Here is a 15416-nt window from a genome sequence, read left to right as displayed (position 1 = left end):
CATCCCAGAGAGCCTGCGCCATCTGCAGCACAGGGATATCTGCCAGGATTCTAGCCCCTGGAATGACTTTTTTCCACATTAAGACCTCAGACCCAGAATATGACAAGCCTCTCATTAGGAATGGTGAGACTTTAGACAATCGCATCCCCTTTGATTTCACGAAGAGGTTGAGCTAGTTGGCCTCTGACCAGTTGTGTGCTCATGAAAGTTTAGCTCTCTGGGACAAAAAGAGCCCTGATATGAAGGATCTGTTCATTTCTGTGATGTCAGCACTACCACCCCAGCAGATTTCAGTGTTACGTCATTGAGCGCAGACTGGCGCAGAGTTGCCATGTTGACTGTTGAAAGCCAGCCCCGCACATCACTGCTTCTGGCTCTGGCATCTGCAGAGCTCTGCTGCTGTTATCCAGCTGTGCATTACTCAATGTTCCCTTGCTATGTACCTGGGCAGGTGTACTCAGGGCTGCACATAATTTGTGAGTCCCAGGGCAAAATGGAAATGTGGGCCCTTTGTTCAAAGAGCAGGAAAAAAAAATGCCATGAGAGCTACAAAAACATAAAGCTCTCATGGTGTTTTCTGTTTCTTTCTTTCTTTCTTTATTTTTGGCTGTGCTGGATCTTCATTGCATGTGGACTTTCTCTAGTTGCAGCGAGTGGGGGGCTCCTCTCTAGTTGTAGTGCTCAGGCTTCTCATTGCCGTGGCTTCTCCTGTTGCAAAGCACAGGCTCTAGGGGCATAGGCTTCAGTAATTGTGGCTCGCGGGCTCCAGAGCATGGGCTTAGTAGTTGTGGCCTGTGGGCTTAGTTGTCTCGAGACATGTGGGATCTTCACAGACCAAGGATTGAACCTTTGTCCCCTGCATTGGCAGGTGGATTCTCAACTACTGGATTGCTAGGGAAGTCTTCTTTTTTCGTTTTTAATATTTTCCCCCTCATTTAATTAAAAAACATTTAACCATAGTTGATTTATGATATTATGTTAGATTCAGGTGTACAGCTTCAGATTCTTTTCCCTTTATGATGCTGAGATGGTAACAGGCAGGAAGGCCAGGGGTCTCCAAAGGGAGGAAATAGGCTGCAAGTGTCAGACATTTTTATCTCTCCTAAATGGCAGGAGGAAACAAACTAGCAATATTTTTTTCCTTCTCTATACAAATTTAAAAGGAGGTTTCTCTTAAAATACTGTGTTGCCGTAATGACACCTGTTCTCACCTGAAATTAACTATTCTCAAACCTTGAGTTAACCAATGCATTTTTCTTATGGAAATGTTTGTCTTAAGCTATGCTAATGTACTATGCATTTACCCCAGACTCTGTCTTCAAGTTGATTCTGCCTAATGGCTCAGAACCTACTTGACAAACCATTATGTTATACTCAGATATTGTTCCCCTAATCTATGTAAACGAAACTGCTTGTATGGTAATCTGCCCTTCTACAAGATTCAAGTCAATCGTTTTATGGCCCGGGATGAATATCTGGTGCTGAGATTATCCCAAAATACATGTTGTGGATGAGGGGCCTGGTGCCATTCTGAGTTTTAAGACATTCCTTTCTTTCATTAACAGACTACTAGTGACTATGTAACATCCAGCTGAAGACTAGCAGGGGGTCCTCTTTCTGCCCCCTTATGATGCCTATGTCAGAAGCTTTCTCTATCTCCTTTATACTTTAATAAAACTTTATTACACAAAAGCTCTGAGCGATCAAGCCTCATCTCTGGCCCCGGTTTGAATTCTTCTCCTCTGGAGGCCAAGAATCCCGGTGTGTTTTCTGGGTCAACAACAACCTTTCAATGCTGAATACAGTTCCCCGACGTACACAATAAGTCCTTGTTTATCTATTTTATACATAGTGGTGTCTATCTGTTAATCCTGTACTCCTAATTTATCCCTCCCCTATCACGTTCCCCTTTGGTAACTGTAGGTTTGTTTTCTATGTTTGTGAATCTATTTCTGTTTTATAAATGAAGTGATTTGTATTATTTTTAAAGATTCCATATATAAGTGACATTATATATTTTCTTTCTCTGCCTGACATTTATTTCACTTAGTATGATAATCTTTAGGTTCATCCAAGTTGTTGCAAATGGCATTATTTCATTCTTTTTTATGACTTAATAATATTCATATATATATATGTATATACGCCACATTTTCTTTATCCATTTATCTGTCAATGGACATTTAGGGTGTTTTCATGTATTGACTATTATAAATGGTGCTGCTATGAACATTGGGGTGCATGTATCTTTTGAAGTAAGAGTTTTTGTCTTTTTTGGATATACACCCAGGAGTGGGATTGTTGGATCATATGGCAACTCTATTTTTAGTTTTTTTAAGGAACCTCAAAAGCGTTTTCCATACTGACTGCACCAATTTATATTCCCATCTCAAAGTCTTTTTAATTTTCTACTTAACAAAGTTCTAAGTAAATGAAAATTTAAGAATTAAATTATTACATGAATTTTATAGTTATATTGTACAATGCCAGTTTGGATGAAAGTATAAGAGTGTTTAACTGGTGGAACCATCACAATTGCACAATTGTTTTTATAGCTCACATGTGAATAGTGGAAACTCTTACAAACAAGCTCTACTGTTTTTATTGCATCTCTTTGTGTTCCCACATTCTATCAGCTAGCTCTCCCTACTTTCAGCTTCCTGATGAGGAAAGAAAGACAGAAAGGAAAGAGGTCTATGAGTTTCTCTGCCTTTCCCATTCCTTGGTTAGTCATGTTTCCTAGGAGACATTTCCTTCTTTCTGTGTTCAAAGCAAGTTCTGACTTGAATGGAAAACGTAGCTTGTCGAGGCTGTCAGCTCTCTTGTCACTCAGTTGTTGCCATAATACACTTAGTTGTGCTTACTCTGAGTCTTGCTGAGCTGCGTGCAGTGTGAGTCCACTGGAATTCTGTGCTCATAGGAATTGCAAATGCTATGTACAAATGGTGAAGCAGAGAATGGGGGCCAACTTTCAGCAGCTGAGAAGCTGGGGAGATGGCCAGGAGAAGGATGTCAGATCTCATTGTCTTCCCAGCTTTTTGACCCTCCCCTGAAGCCTCTCAATAAAATGGTTTGATCCTCCTTGCAAAAAAAGAATGGTGGCCACAGGTTATGCCCATGTCTGCTCTGCTCATATGCACACCCCAGCTTTCCACTGGGCTTCACCTGTAAAACAAAAACATAGAATTACTCAGAATCTCAAATTAAGAATTTTTTCAAAGAGGAAATGCAGATGGCCAACAGGCACATGAAAAGATGCTCAACACTGCTGATCATCAGGGAATGCAAATCAAAACCATAGTGAGATATCACCCCCCACCTGTCAGAATGGCCATCAAAAAGCACAATAGCAAATGTTGGTGAGGATGCGGAGAAAAGGGAACCCTTGTACACTGTTGGTGGGAATGTAAATTGGTACAGCCACTGTGGAGAACAGTATGAAGGGTTCTCAAAAAACTGAAAATAGAACTACTATATGACTTAGCAATTCCACTCCTGTGTGTGTGTGTGTGTGTGTGTGTGTGTGTATATATATATATATATATATATATATATATCTGAAAGAAACAAAAACACTAATTTGAAAAGATATGTGCAGCCCAATGTTCATAGCTGCATCTTTTACAATTGTCAAGATATAGAGGCAACCTAAGTGTCCATCAACTGATGAATAAACAAAGAAGATTTTGTATATGTATTAATATAGACAACGGAATACTATTCAGCCATAAAAAGAACAGACTTCTGTCATTTGCAGCAACATGGATGGACTTGGAAGACATTATAAATCGGAGATAGAAAGACAAATACTGTATCACATCATTTATACATAGAATCTAAAAATACATCAAACTAGTGAATATAACAAAAAAGAAGCAGAATCACAGATAGAGAAAAACTAGTGGTTACCAGTGAAGAGAGGGAAGGGGGAAGGGGCAACATGAGGTGGGGGATTAAGAGGTACAAACAGATATAAAATAAGCTACAAGGATATATTGTACCACACAGGGAATGTAGGACATTTTAAAATAAAGTATACATGGAGTATAACCTTTAAAATTGTGAATCATTGTACTGTGTACCTGTAACCTATATAATGTTGTACAGCAGCTATGGACTTCCCTAGTGGCTCAGTGGTAGAGAATCTACCTGCCAATCCTTGGGTCAAGAAGATGCCCTGGAGGAGGAAATGGCAACCCACTCCAGTCTTCTTGCCTGAGAAATTCCATGGACAGAGGAGCCTGGCGGGCTACAGTCCATGGGGTTGCAAAAAAAGTCGGACTTGACTTAGTGACTAAACAGCAACAACATCAGCAACTACTCTTCAAAAAAAAAAAGAAAATTTCAAGATGGTGACAGCAAACCCTCTGGGAAACCATGTGCTTCAAGCGCAGATCACACGCCCAGGAGCAGGATGTGGGTGGACAGCGGCCTTTGTCTGTGGTCCCAGATTTACTGGTGAGGTTCTGACGCAGTGTGGGGTGGGATGAGAGGGTTCCTGGGAAGTCTTCATTTTATAACAATTTCATGTTTCTGTGGCAGAGGGTTAGTCCACCTCAATTTGAGAAGCAATAATAGTGAACTTTGGAAAAAGGAGGAGACTGTTGCCCTGGTGGAGAGCTAGGGCTCAAGAAATATTTGTTTACTGAAGAATGCATAAATGAATTAGCGGATGTGAGAAGCCTAGAGTTGTCTGGGAGAGGTTCTAGGGACAGGCAAAGTCTGAGTTTCCCATTCTGTCCTCTGTACCCTATCCCTTTCCACCTAATAAATGATTCCCAGGGCTGGGGAGTAGAAGGCTGCCATTCATGCTTGTGGAATGACTGAGGAATGAGAGGGGGCGCCCCGAGCCCAGACACTCATGGTGAGCTGAGGGCACGAGTGTATAAGATCTCAGATCTCTCTCCTAGTCATTCTGGCTTCATAGTCACTGCAAGTCCTGAGTGAGACTCTTTCTGCATACAAATCCAGCCAGGTTCTCTTGGGAGCTCTTAGGGTTGTGGGAAGGGGCATGGGGACTCTCAGAGCCTGAGGATGGAGCAGGGTTTGAGGAAGTCTGCCCACATTTCGGGCTCTGGATCCCCTTCAAGGTCTTTAAAGAAATGCTCTTAGCCGCCTACATCACCTGTTCCCACGTCTCCTCCAGGAAAGTCAGGAGCTAAATCCCCATAGATTTGGCTGCCTGGGGCACAGAAATGCCACCTGGGTCAAATGCCTGCTTTCTGCCCTCCAGCTGGAAGGTTCCACTCCCTTTTCTTGGAACTCCCGAAGCCTTTTATCTGTGCCACTGCCTCTAAGACAAACTTGTCGCAGCCAACCCTGTGACTTGGGTGGCATTTGTTCTCCTGGTGAGTAGGGCCAGAGTGATTTATCTCTATGCACCTTTCTACACTCTCACCCCAAGTGTCTATTTAGCACTGAGCTGCCTGAGGCTGGCTTGCAACACACAGAAGTCGAATCAAGGCTGGAATGTCTGTGCACTGTTCTTGTCACACAAGGCTGTGGGCTGGTGGGTTTGTGGGGCTCTCCCGACAGGGGGTCACTCATGCAGGTCTCATGGTGCAGCACCAGTGCAAGTTTGCAGGTGCTGCAGCATGGAAGCAGGAGCAGGTCGGCTGTTTTCTGAGCTGGGCTGGAAGAGGTTTTGTTGAAAGGCACTTCCTGTCCCCAGTGGCTCTCCAGATGGGAAGGGATCCAGTCTCGACAAAGAGTGGAGGAGAGACCATAGGGCCCTGTGGTGAAACTGGAGCTGCTAGGGGGCCTGCCATGAAACCAGCTGAGTTCAGTTTCATCATCTGTCAAAGAGAATAATAATTAGACAACAGAAGAAGGGTCTGGTGGCCTTCCACATCCACTTTTAGCATCCGCGTGCTCTGTTCTGGCTCCCTTTGCCTCATGTCTCCTGGGTCCTTATTCTACCCACCCCTCTTCCATGGAGTCTGGTCCAGCAAAAGGCCAGGCTCTCCCTTTCCTTTACTTCTGTCTCTAATCAGTACAATAATTACAAGTAATATTTAGGGGGCTCTTACTACAGACCCTGCAGTTTACTAAGCTCTCTCATGCATTAACCCATTGAATCCTCATAGTAAGACAGTGAGGTAGGCATTTCCACCCTCCCCGTTCTCTAAATGAGGAATGGAAGCTCAGAGAGGTAAAGTGACTTGCCTGAGGTTTCACAGCTAAGAAGATCAAGGGTAGGGTCTAAAAGCAGGTTTGCCTGACATCATGGCTGGTAATATTGGTCACCACCCTCCACCAGCTTCCTGAGTTACTTCTTGAATTCTGGAGCTGCATATCCCTGTTGGAATCTGGGTGGTTGATTTTAAAGTCTTTTGGAGATAAGGGGTATGGTACTTAATGTGCTGGCCTTTGGTGTTTTAACCAACCTCCTGGGCTTGTGGCCTTATTGTAGAGGAGAGAGCCTGTGCTGCTGAAATGCCAGGCTGGAACGAGGTGTCCAGGGCTTGTGCTGTGAGACCAGCCCTCCTCCTCCATCTTTTCTCCTCGGAGAAACCTCCCTTCTCTGAGACCCTAGTCCCAAGCGGCAGGTCTTGTGGCTGCATTTTTCCCTGACCTTGGGCTCCCAGCACAGTTGTCATCTGAGATCTATTTAAACTGCCTGTTGGCTCTGCAGACAAGAGCTGAGTTGGACAAAAGGCATCCACTTTGGCTTCCAGACCCACGGAATCTTCTGGCCCCATCAGTAATCAGATTCATCTTCTTTATCAGCTGATGAGTGAGACAAGGCAGGGGTTTAGTCTCTGTGGCTCGTAGGCCTTGGGACATTGGGGAAGACCTCACAGGACAGCCCCTCTAACCTGAGAGCTGGTGAGGGTCACGGCTTCTGTGAGGCCCACGCTGGAGACGGTGCTTCCTCCCCTCACTTTGCTGGCAGGCCACGTGGGCAGCCGTGTGACCCAGGTTCCAACTGGGGCCTGGGTGTGTCCTACTGGGCACATCGCTTCATCTGTTTGTCTGCATTTTCTCATCTGTGAGGAGGCGATGATGTGTGTATTCTACTTACTCCTTCAGGGGCACTGGGAAAACCAGTGTGAGATAAGCGCGTGTTGGCGAGTGGGAATGCTTTTTTTTTTAAAATTTAATAAAGTTTTAATTTTCAAAATGTACAGCTGGTGGGACCTGTTTATGTGTCTTTACCAGCAGCCGAGGCGTTTCCGCTCTTGGTGTTTCTGGTGTAAATCACTTGAGCTCTGTGAGTTGAAGCCAGTTTAGTAAGTCCTTTACTAAGGGGTTTCTGAAGGGCTGCCTTGGCCAGGGAGCCACAAATCTTGTCTCTCAGAGACGACAGCTGGAGTTACAGCTTCTTTACAGAGTTTGTCGTATGTCACTTTGTCAAACTAGACTAGGTTATTAAGCTTGTCCTGAACTCTGCCTTTGGGACCACTTCTTTTTGGCCTCACCCCCAGATTTGTTCACTGGATCCTTGCCTTTCTTGGTTGACATTCTGACATCTTTCTTCTTCTTGTCATCCTTGGGTGGCATAGCGAAGTTGGAAGAGGGAAATGCTTTTAATATAAGTAAACATGAGTGAAGTTGCCATTGGCTACAGGGTTGTGAATGAGACCCCAAAGTGGTCATCTGAGGGTTTCTACCTGGAGGAAAGGGCTTCACAGAAATGTATTGAATGCTCACTATCAGGTTATTGGTAAACACCAGTGAGATCTTGGTGCAGAGCCATTACGAACAAATGGCCTACTTGTGTATCATATTTGGCCTATAGTATATTTTGCTTCTGTTCTTTAGCCTATGTAAGGTATTATGCCTTGATAGAAGGTAGACTTTTCTGTGGACCATACACAATAAAGAGTTGACATAGCTCTGGTCCTTGGTGGAAATTCAGGTACATTCTCATTTCTTCATGAATATTAATTAAATAAACTTGGAGTAAATTACTATCAGCTGGATTGCTGTGAAGACCTGTGCAGAAGGATGAATGAACCCTGGTACCATCGTGGGGCTGGGTTATGAGCAGTGGTATCCCCCCACCCCCAACCTCTTTCCTTCAAGGATGTCCAGGTGAGGAACCATTCACTCTTTGTAAGCATGCTTTTCTTTTTGTTTTTAATTCAAAAAATATTTACTGAGTGCCCACCATCTGCCAGACACTGTTTTTTTTTTTTTTTCAGACACTGTTTTTTAAAATAGCTTTATTGATGTATAATTGAATACAATAAACTGCCTGTATTTAAGGTGTACAATTTGGCAACTTTTGACACATGTATATACTTGTGAAACCACTACCATGGTCAAGTTACAAACATGTCCATAATTCCCCAAAGTTTCTTTGTGGCCCTTTGCAATTCTTCTCTGTTGCTCCTCTTCCCCTGCGGTCACTGATCCACTTTATATCTCCATGGATTAGTTTGAATTTCCTAGAAATTTATATAAATGGAATAATCAATCATATATACTCTTGTCTGGCTTCTTTCATTCTGTATACTTATCTTGGGATTCATCCATGGTATAGTGCATAGCAATAATTCATTCCTGATAATTTCTAGTAGTATGGCATCATATGGATATACCATAGTTTGCTTATCCATTCACCTGTTGAAGGGTTGTTTCAAGTTTTTGGCTATTACAAATAAAGCTGATATTAAAATCCATGTACAAGTCTTTGCATGGACATGGCTGGATCACTGGGTAGATAATATTGAATTTTTAAAGAAACTGCCTAACTGCTTTCCAAAGTGCTTGTCCTGTTTTACAATCCCACTAGCAGTTTAGGGGAATTCTAGTTTCTCCACATCCTCATCAGCACTTGATATGGTCAATCTTTTTAATTTTAGCCATTAAATAGTTGTTCATTGTGTTGAAATATATACTGAGACATATTAAAATTTTAACAGTCCATTTGAGCAGAAATAAATTTGGGCAGCATTAAATGGGAAGTGCTTAAGAGTGCTCCAACATCAGAAGTCCAAGAGAGATTTTCACAGAAGCCAAAGCAAGAAAATATTGATTGGCTATTGTTTAAAGGCTAATTGGCTATTTTTGATTGCTTGTTCTTTAGTGTTTGGATTTTGTAACCTTGAGGCATTTCCAGGTTTAGATTTTGATTTTCTTACATAGGCTGCTAGGACATTGCTGCTGCTGCTGCTGCTAAGTCTCTTCAGTCGTGTCTGACTCTGTGCAACCCCAGAGATGGCAGCCCACCAGGCTCCCCCATCCCTGGGATTCTCCAGGCAAGAACACTGGAGTGGGTTGCCATTTCCTTCTCCAATGCATGAAAGTGAAAAGTGAAATTGAAGTCGCTCAGTCATGTCCGACTTTTAGAGACCCCGCAGACTGCAGCCTACCAGACTCCTCTGTCCATGGGATTTTCCAGGTAAGAGTACTGGAGTGGGGTGCCATTGCCTTCTCCGGCTAGGACATCAGAGCTCCTGAATCTAATGGACTCTTTCCCTTCAATAGCAGACCATATTTCCCATATATTAATAACAGATGGTATGTCATTGTGGTTTTAATTTGTACTTTAATTTGTACACCAGTGACTAATGATACTGACCTTCTTTTCTTGTCTTTGTTTGCTTGTTAGTCATCCATGTATCTTCTCCAGGGGGAGGTGTCTGTTCAAACCTTTTGTCCACTTTGTTGAGTTGTTAATTTTCTTATTATTTAGTCTTGAGAGTTCTCGATATAAATCTGTATTGAAATTGTTAGACAGTAAATAACTACAAATGTTTTCTCTCGGTGTGTGGCTTATCTTTTTATCTTGATTTTGAAGGATGTTTTTAACTCTGATGAAGCCCAGTTTATCAATTTGTGCTTTTATTGTTTGCACTTTTGGTATTGTGTTTAAGAAATGATAAAATTTTTCTTCTATATTTTCTCTATCTATGGTTCTACAGATTTGTTTTCTATAGGTCTGTAATTCATTTTGAGTTAATCTTTTTTATCTGACATGAGGTACTGTCCCTGATGCTCCCCATGCCTTTGGGAGATTCGTTTCCAATCTGGTTTTATTTACCTTCTTCCTGATGGATTTTCTTAAACATTTCTTCCTATATAAGTCTGATAGTAATGGATTCTTCTAGCTTTTTATGCTCGAAAACATCTTTATTTCATCCCTTCTTTGAAGAGAGATTTTCACTCAGTATAGAATTCTAGTTTTCCCTTTCAATACTTTGAAGATATTGTTCTACTGCCTTCTCATGTGACTTATTTTGGATGAGACATCTGCTCACGTCTTGATCTTTGTTCCTTTGTTTATAATATGTCTATTTTTTTCTCTTACTGCTTTTAAGATTATCTCGTTATCACTGGTTTTGAGCAATTTAATTCTATGGTGTGATTCGCTTCACCTTTCTTTTGCTTTACATTTTTTGGGTTTTCTGGTTTTGTAGTTTTCACTAAATTTGGAAAAACTTCAGCCAGTATTTTTCAAATTTTTTTCTGTCCTCTCCCCCCACCCCCAAATTCTGTGACTGCAATTGACGTGTATCAGGCTGTTGGAATGTGCCCTGTAACTCACTAGTGCTCTGGCCATTTTTCTAAAACTCTGTTTTCTCTCTGTGTGTCCTTTTGGGTAGTTCTTACTGCTATGTTGTCAAGTTTACTAGTTGACTTCCCATATATACTCACTAGTGTATTTTTCATCTCAGACATTTTAGTTTTCACTTTTAGAAGTTTGATTTGAGTCTTTTAAAATACCTTGCATGTCTCCACTGAACTTTTTGAACATACAGAATACAGCTATAATAACTGCTTCAATTCTAGCATCTGTGTCAGTTCCAGATTGGTTTTGGTAAATTGATCTCGTTATGGGAAACATTTTTCTGCTCTTTTGAAAGGGAGTGTAGAAGTCACCTCAATAATTTCTTCATTGGAGTCTTTGAACCAATGGATTAGATGTCGGATTCTAGTAGTCAGAGTGTTGAATTAAGCCTGTGGATGTATTTTGTTTGTGCACAGTGTTTAAAAACTGATCTCACATGTTTCTTACACTTAAAAACCTTGAGACCTTCTGCAAAACTATGGATTCCTTTAAAATAATCAGGGTATCTTGCAGGATGATTGCCAGTCCTGCTGGGAACAAACAGATGGAGAGTGGCACCCTCTTTAGATGGAGGGGAGGTTTCGATAACCCCTCCTATTTATATCCCCTAACTGTAGGCATTATCATTTGGGTAGTAGTTGTCTCACATCAGTTTTTCAGAAGCAGTTCTTGAGATGAGTATTAGTTCACAAGTGATTTATTAACAAAGGGCTCCTGGCAAAAGAGAGGGAATGGTGCATGCAGAACAGAGGAGAAGAAGGAGTCAAGCAAGGAAAAAATTTCAGGCAAAGATATGTGGGAGAGAATTTGGCTTGATCCCTCTGAGGAATGAGGGAGTGAGATGTAGGCCTTGGAGTTTGTCTCAAATAGCAGTAAGGGACCCAAACTTCCAGAGGGCCTCAAAATTAGCCAAATAGTGCCCCTCACACCTGGCAAGGTGGGAAAAATGGGAAGGGCAGTAGGATTGGACATCTGCATCACCAGTCCCATGCCCTTCCAGCTGTGCCAAGGAGGCTGTGCAGCCACCTGGGAGCCTCCAGGGGTCCTAGCTATGATGAGGACCAGAGAGGATGCTGTGCTCATGGGATCAAAACCATGATAGAGACTGAAACTCCTTCATCTTGATGATGCAACAGCTTCCTCATCTCCAAGTTGGGAAGATGAATTAAGATCACTTGTGGAGACTCATTATATAGATGAAGAAACTTGGGTGCAACGATGGGTGGCGATTTACCTAAGGACTGCTGTCTCCTCTTGTTGGAGGTCCTAGCTGATGTCACTTCACGCGTTTTCTTACTTTGAGGAGACATCACCCAGATTTAGTAACGCTGTGGTTTCAGGAGTCTCTAGGGAGGGGAACCTAGTAGTCTCTCATTCATTCATTCACTCACTCACTCATCATTCATTCATAAACAGTAATCCAGTCTTTTCACTTCATGGCAAATAGATGGGAAAAAGTGGAAACAGTGACAGATTTTATTTTCTTGGGCTTCAAAATCTCTGTGGATTTTGACTGAAACCACGAAATTTAAAGACGCTTACTCCTTGGAAGAAAAGCTATGACAAACCTAGATAGTGTATTAAAGAGCAGAGACATAATTTTGCCAACAAAGGTCCATATAGTCAAAGCTATGGCTTTCTAGTAGTCATGTGTGGATGTGAGAGTTGGACCATAAAGAAAGCTGAGCACTGAAGAATTGATGCTTTGGAACTGTGGTGTTGGAGAAGACTCTTGAGAATAACTTGGACTGCAAGGAGATCAAACCTGTCAATCCTAAAGGAAATCAGTCCTGAATATTCATTGGAAGGACTGATGCTGAAGCTGAAACTCCAATACTTTGGTCACCTAATGTGAAGAACTGATTCACTGGGAAAGACCCTGGTGCTGGGAAAGATGGAAGGCAGGAAGAAAAGGGGGTGACAGAAGATGAGATGGTTGGATGGCATCACTGACTCAATGGGCATGAATTTGAGCAAACTCCAGGAAATGGTGAAGGACAGGAAAGCCTGGCATGCTGCACTCCATGGGGTCGCAAAGAGTTGGACATGACTTAGTGGCTGAACAGTAACAATTCTGATGAGCAGTGTGAAGGAGTGTAGTTTGAGCTGTTTATATTAATAAAATACTGCTGCTCTGCTCTCCCTGACTCACTTCTCCCACTTCTCAGGAGGAAATCAGGCAGTCTGCTATTGTTGCTCTAAATTCTTTCAAATGCCACAGCTGGAATATTCAAATCTATTGTCCTTCCATCTGTGCCTGGGGAGAAAGTTCTGAGCCTTAAGTGATGGGTCTGGAAGCGCCAAGTTTAGGCCCCACAGCCTGCCCTCTGGTTCTCTCTGCATTGCTTCTCTGTCTCTTTCCGCTGTGTGAGCTAAAGTCACAAAGGCAGGAGACTGGGGTCTGAGCACTGCCTGTCACGTGTGCCGAGGATAGGGTGAGCGAAGGGAAATACAGGAACCAGAAAGACCTTTGACAGGCTGCTCCAACCTTCCCACAGCCTTGGGGATAAGTGCAAATAACAGATCTCCCTTTTGGGACCCAGAACTCTGAAGGAATGGGCTGGATGGGGACCACAGGGAGAGACTGAGGGTGGGGTGGGGCAGGCAGGAGAGAGAGAAGATGCAGCTGATGGTGGGGGCGGGGAGCGGGCTGATGCTCTGGTCTTTGTCCAACTTTGCTGCTGTGAGCTCAGAGCTGGAGGAGAGGTAGAGGGAGGGGAGAGGAAGGGAGGAAGGGAGGAGAGAGAACGGAGACAAAGAGAGCAGGAAAGAGAGAGAGAAAGGCAGTGGAGGGGGAGAAAGAGACCAAGAGAAAGAGAAACAGAAAGTGTGTGCATGGGGCAGGGAAGATGCTGCCGAGGGGGTGCCCTGGTTTGGAAATTCTAGGGGTGTTGCAGTACTGGAGTGTGGTGAAAGTGCCTCAGGGTCTCAAGAAGTTGACGGTAGGCTTGTGCCAGGCCATAATAACAGCCTCTCGGTGGCTCTAACCCGCTCTGGCCTCTCAACTCCCAGGAACACTAAATTCACACAGGCGCAAAATGCAGCCCTGCTCCAGTGCGCCCAGCCTAATAGCTACTGTTGTGTTTGTGCTGCACCCGCAAGCATCATGGGCAATTAAGAAAGTCGTCCGTTGCGAGCCTGGGCTGCCATTTAAGGGCGGGAGCCTGGAGCCCGGAGCCCTTATGGGACACAAATGAACGGGCGAGGAGTGCTGTTTCCCAGGAGAGGGACCCTTGCCATCAGCTGGCAGATCCCCAAGAAGGCAGGCAAAGTCTGCTGTGGGTTTGCGGGAAGGGGAGAGGAGATGAGGGGGACGAGGGGCCCTGCTTGTGTGAAGGACACGTGCACACACACAGGCACACTTTTTCACAGGCTGGCGTGCACTAGCACATACCCACAGGCACTCCCACCCGGAACACAGACCTACAGGCATGTCAGGGGAAATATCTATGGGGTGTGTACATACTTGTGTGTACTCACATGCACACACATGCACAATTGCTTCACTCACATGCCACCAGCAAATGCACACACTTATGGGCTCACATGGGCATTTGTACCAAGTTCGCATGTTCTGGATACATTTATTGACCCAAATCCACACTCACACATGACAGGCACTCTTGTAGACACGAATGTATGCTCCTATGCACACGTGTAAAAGTATGGACATGCTTAGGCTCATATCCTCAGGTACACATGGACATATCCTCATCTTTTCATCCCAAATCCTAAAGCAAGGCAGCTCTGAAGACCTTTAAAATAGGCACACTCAATCTCTACACTTCTTTCATGGCCATGAAAAAGAATGGACTTGGGGACTGGGGCTGATGCATTTGTCAGGTGGAGGAGAGAAAAGAGTTGGGAAAAGAAATTCTTTTCTTTGTTCTGTTTTGAGCCATGGCCCATGTCCTTTAGGAGCCGAAAAATAATTTTTGGTGGACAGCTTTCCAGGAGCCCACCACCAGCCACTTGGCCGTGTTACCACTGAAGCCATGTTGATGAATTTTAGACTCTCTGGGAAGCAAATTTCCAAATATCCTTGATGCCATGAAAACAGAGCGGATACCTATGACTTTCCCAAAGTGTCTCTTTATCCATAGCCTGCCCAGAGGAGGGGACCAGATTGGAAGAGCAGAGGGCCATGTACTGTGACTTTCCGAATCTGATTTTGTCATTGTTGAAATAGAGTTTAGAAATGTTTTCATCCTTTTCTGAGGTTTGGGGTTTCTCCCTCTCTCTGTCTCCCTCACCCCTATTTCCCGCACTGTTATTAGGGAAAGAAAATTGGAGACCGTGTCCATTTGGAGAACATCTCCCAGAATAATTGTGCTGTGACACATGGGGAGCGCAAAAAGAAAACAGGAAACCCAGCTGCAAGGGCTTGTTTGAAACTGGCAAACTTTGTAGCAAAGTTTTCAGCCAGAAAATCCACAGATGGCAGCGTTGCCCACAACACCACTTCCCTCCATGTCTGGTTGAGAATGGGGCCTGCCATTGGCCTGGTTCAACTCCCGTGGTGGGAATGGTGACCTTCCCCGTCAGACCCCAAGTACAAGTTCAGTGCATTTGTGTTCGCTACACGTGGCACATTCTGGAAACCAGCAGCCTCTGACCACCCTCCCATTGCTGTGGTCCACGGATCCAGGGCTCTGTTGGAAACCTGCCAGGGACAATTGTTTTGGAGGCTTTTTGACAGTTTAGATTTGGGTCAGAAGTGACTTCAAGAAGCCTAATTGACTTAAGTATTTTCGTTGTATTTTGAGTACCCTCCTCACTTTGATCTTTCGGTTTCTCTTAACTGACAATAAAATGGGCTAGAAAGACCAGAATATTTGAGCGCTGGGTGCTCAGAGTTCCTGGTGAGTTGACATTATGCTACTGAAGGATGCTGTTT

The 15416-nt window shown here is 43.7% G+C and overlaps 1 pseudogene; it reads right to left on the bottom strand.

The window, feature by feature from the left end:
- Window positions 1-7065: 7065 nt before the first annotated feature.
- LOC133235760 (small ribosomal subunit protein eS25-like) lies at window positions 7066-7503 on the bottom strand (annotated as a pseudogene).
- Window positions 7504-15416: the final 7913 nt, after the last annotated feature.

Source organism: Bos javanicus, chromosome 2 (genome assembly GCF_032452875.1).
Source record: "Bos javanicus breed banteng chromosome 2, ARS-OSU_banteng_1.0, whole genome shotgun sequence".
NCBI lineage: Eukaryota > Metazoa > Chordata > Mammalia > Artiodactyla > Bovidae > Bos > Bos javanicus.
The sequence above is the reverse complement of the archived record's forward strand: the minus strand, read 5'-3'. Positions and strand labels throughout refer to the sequence as shown.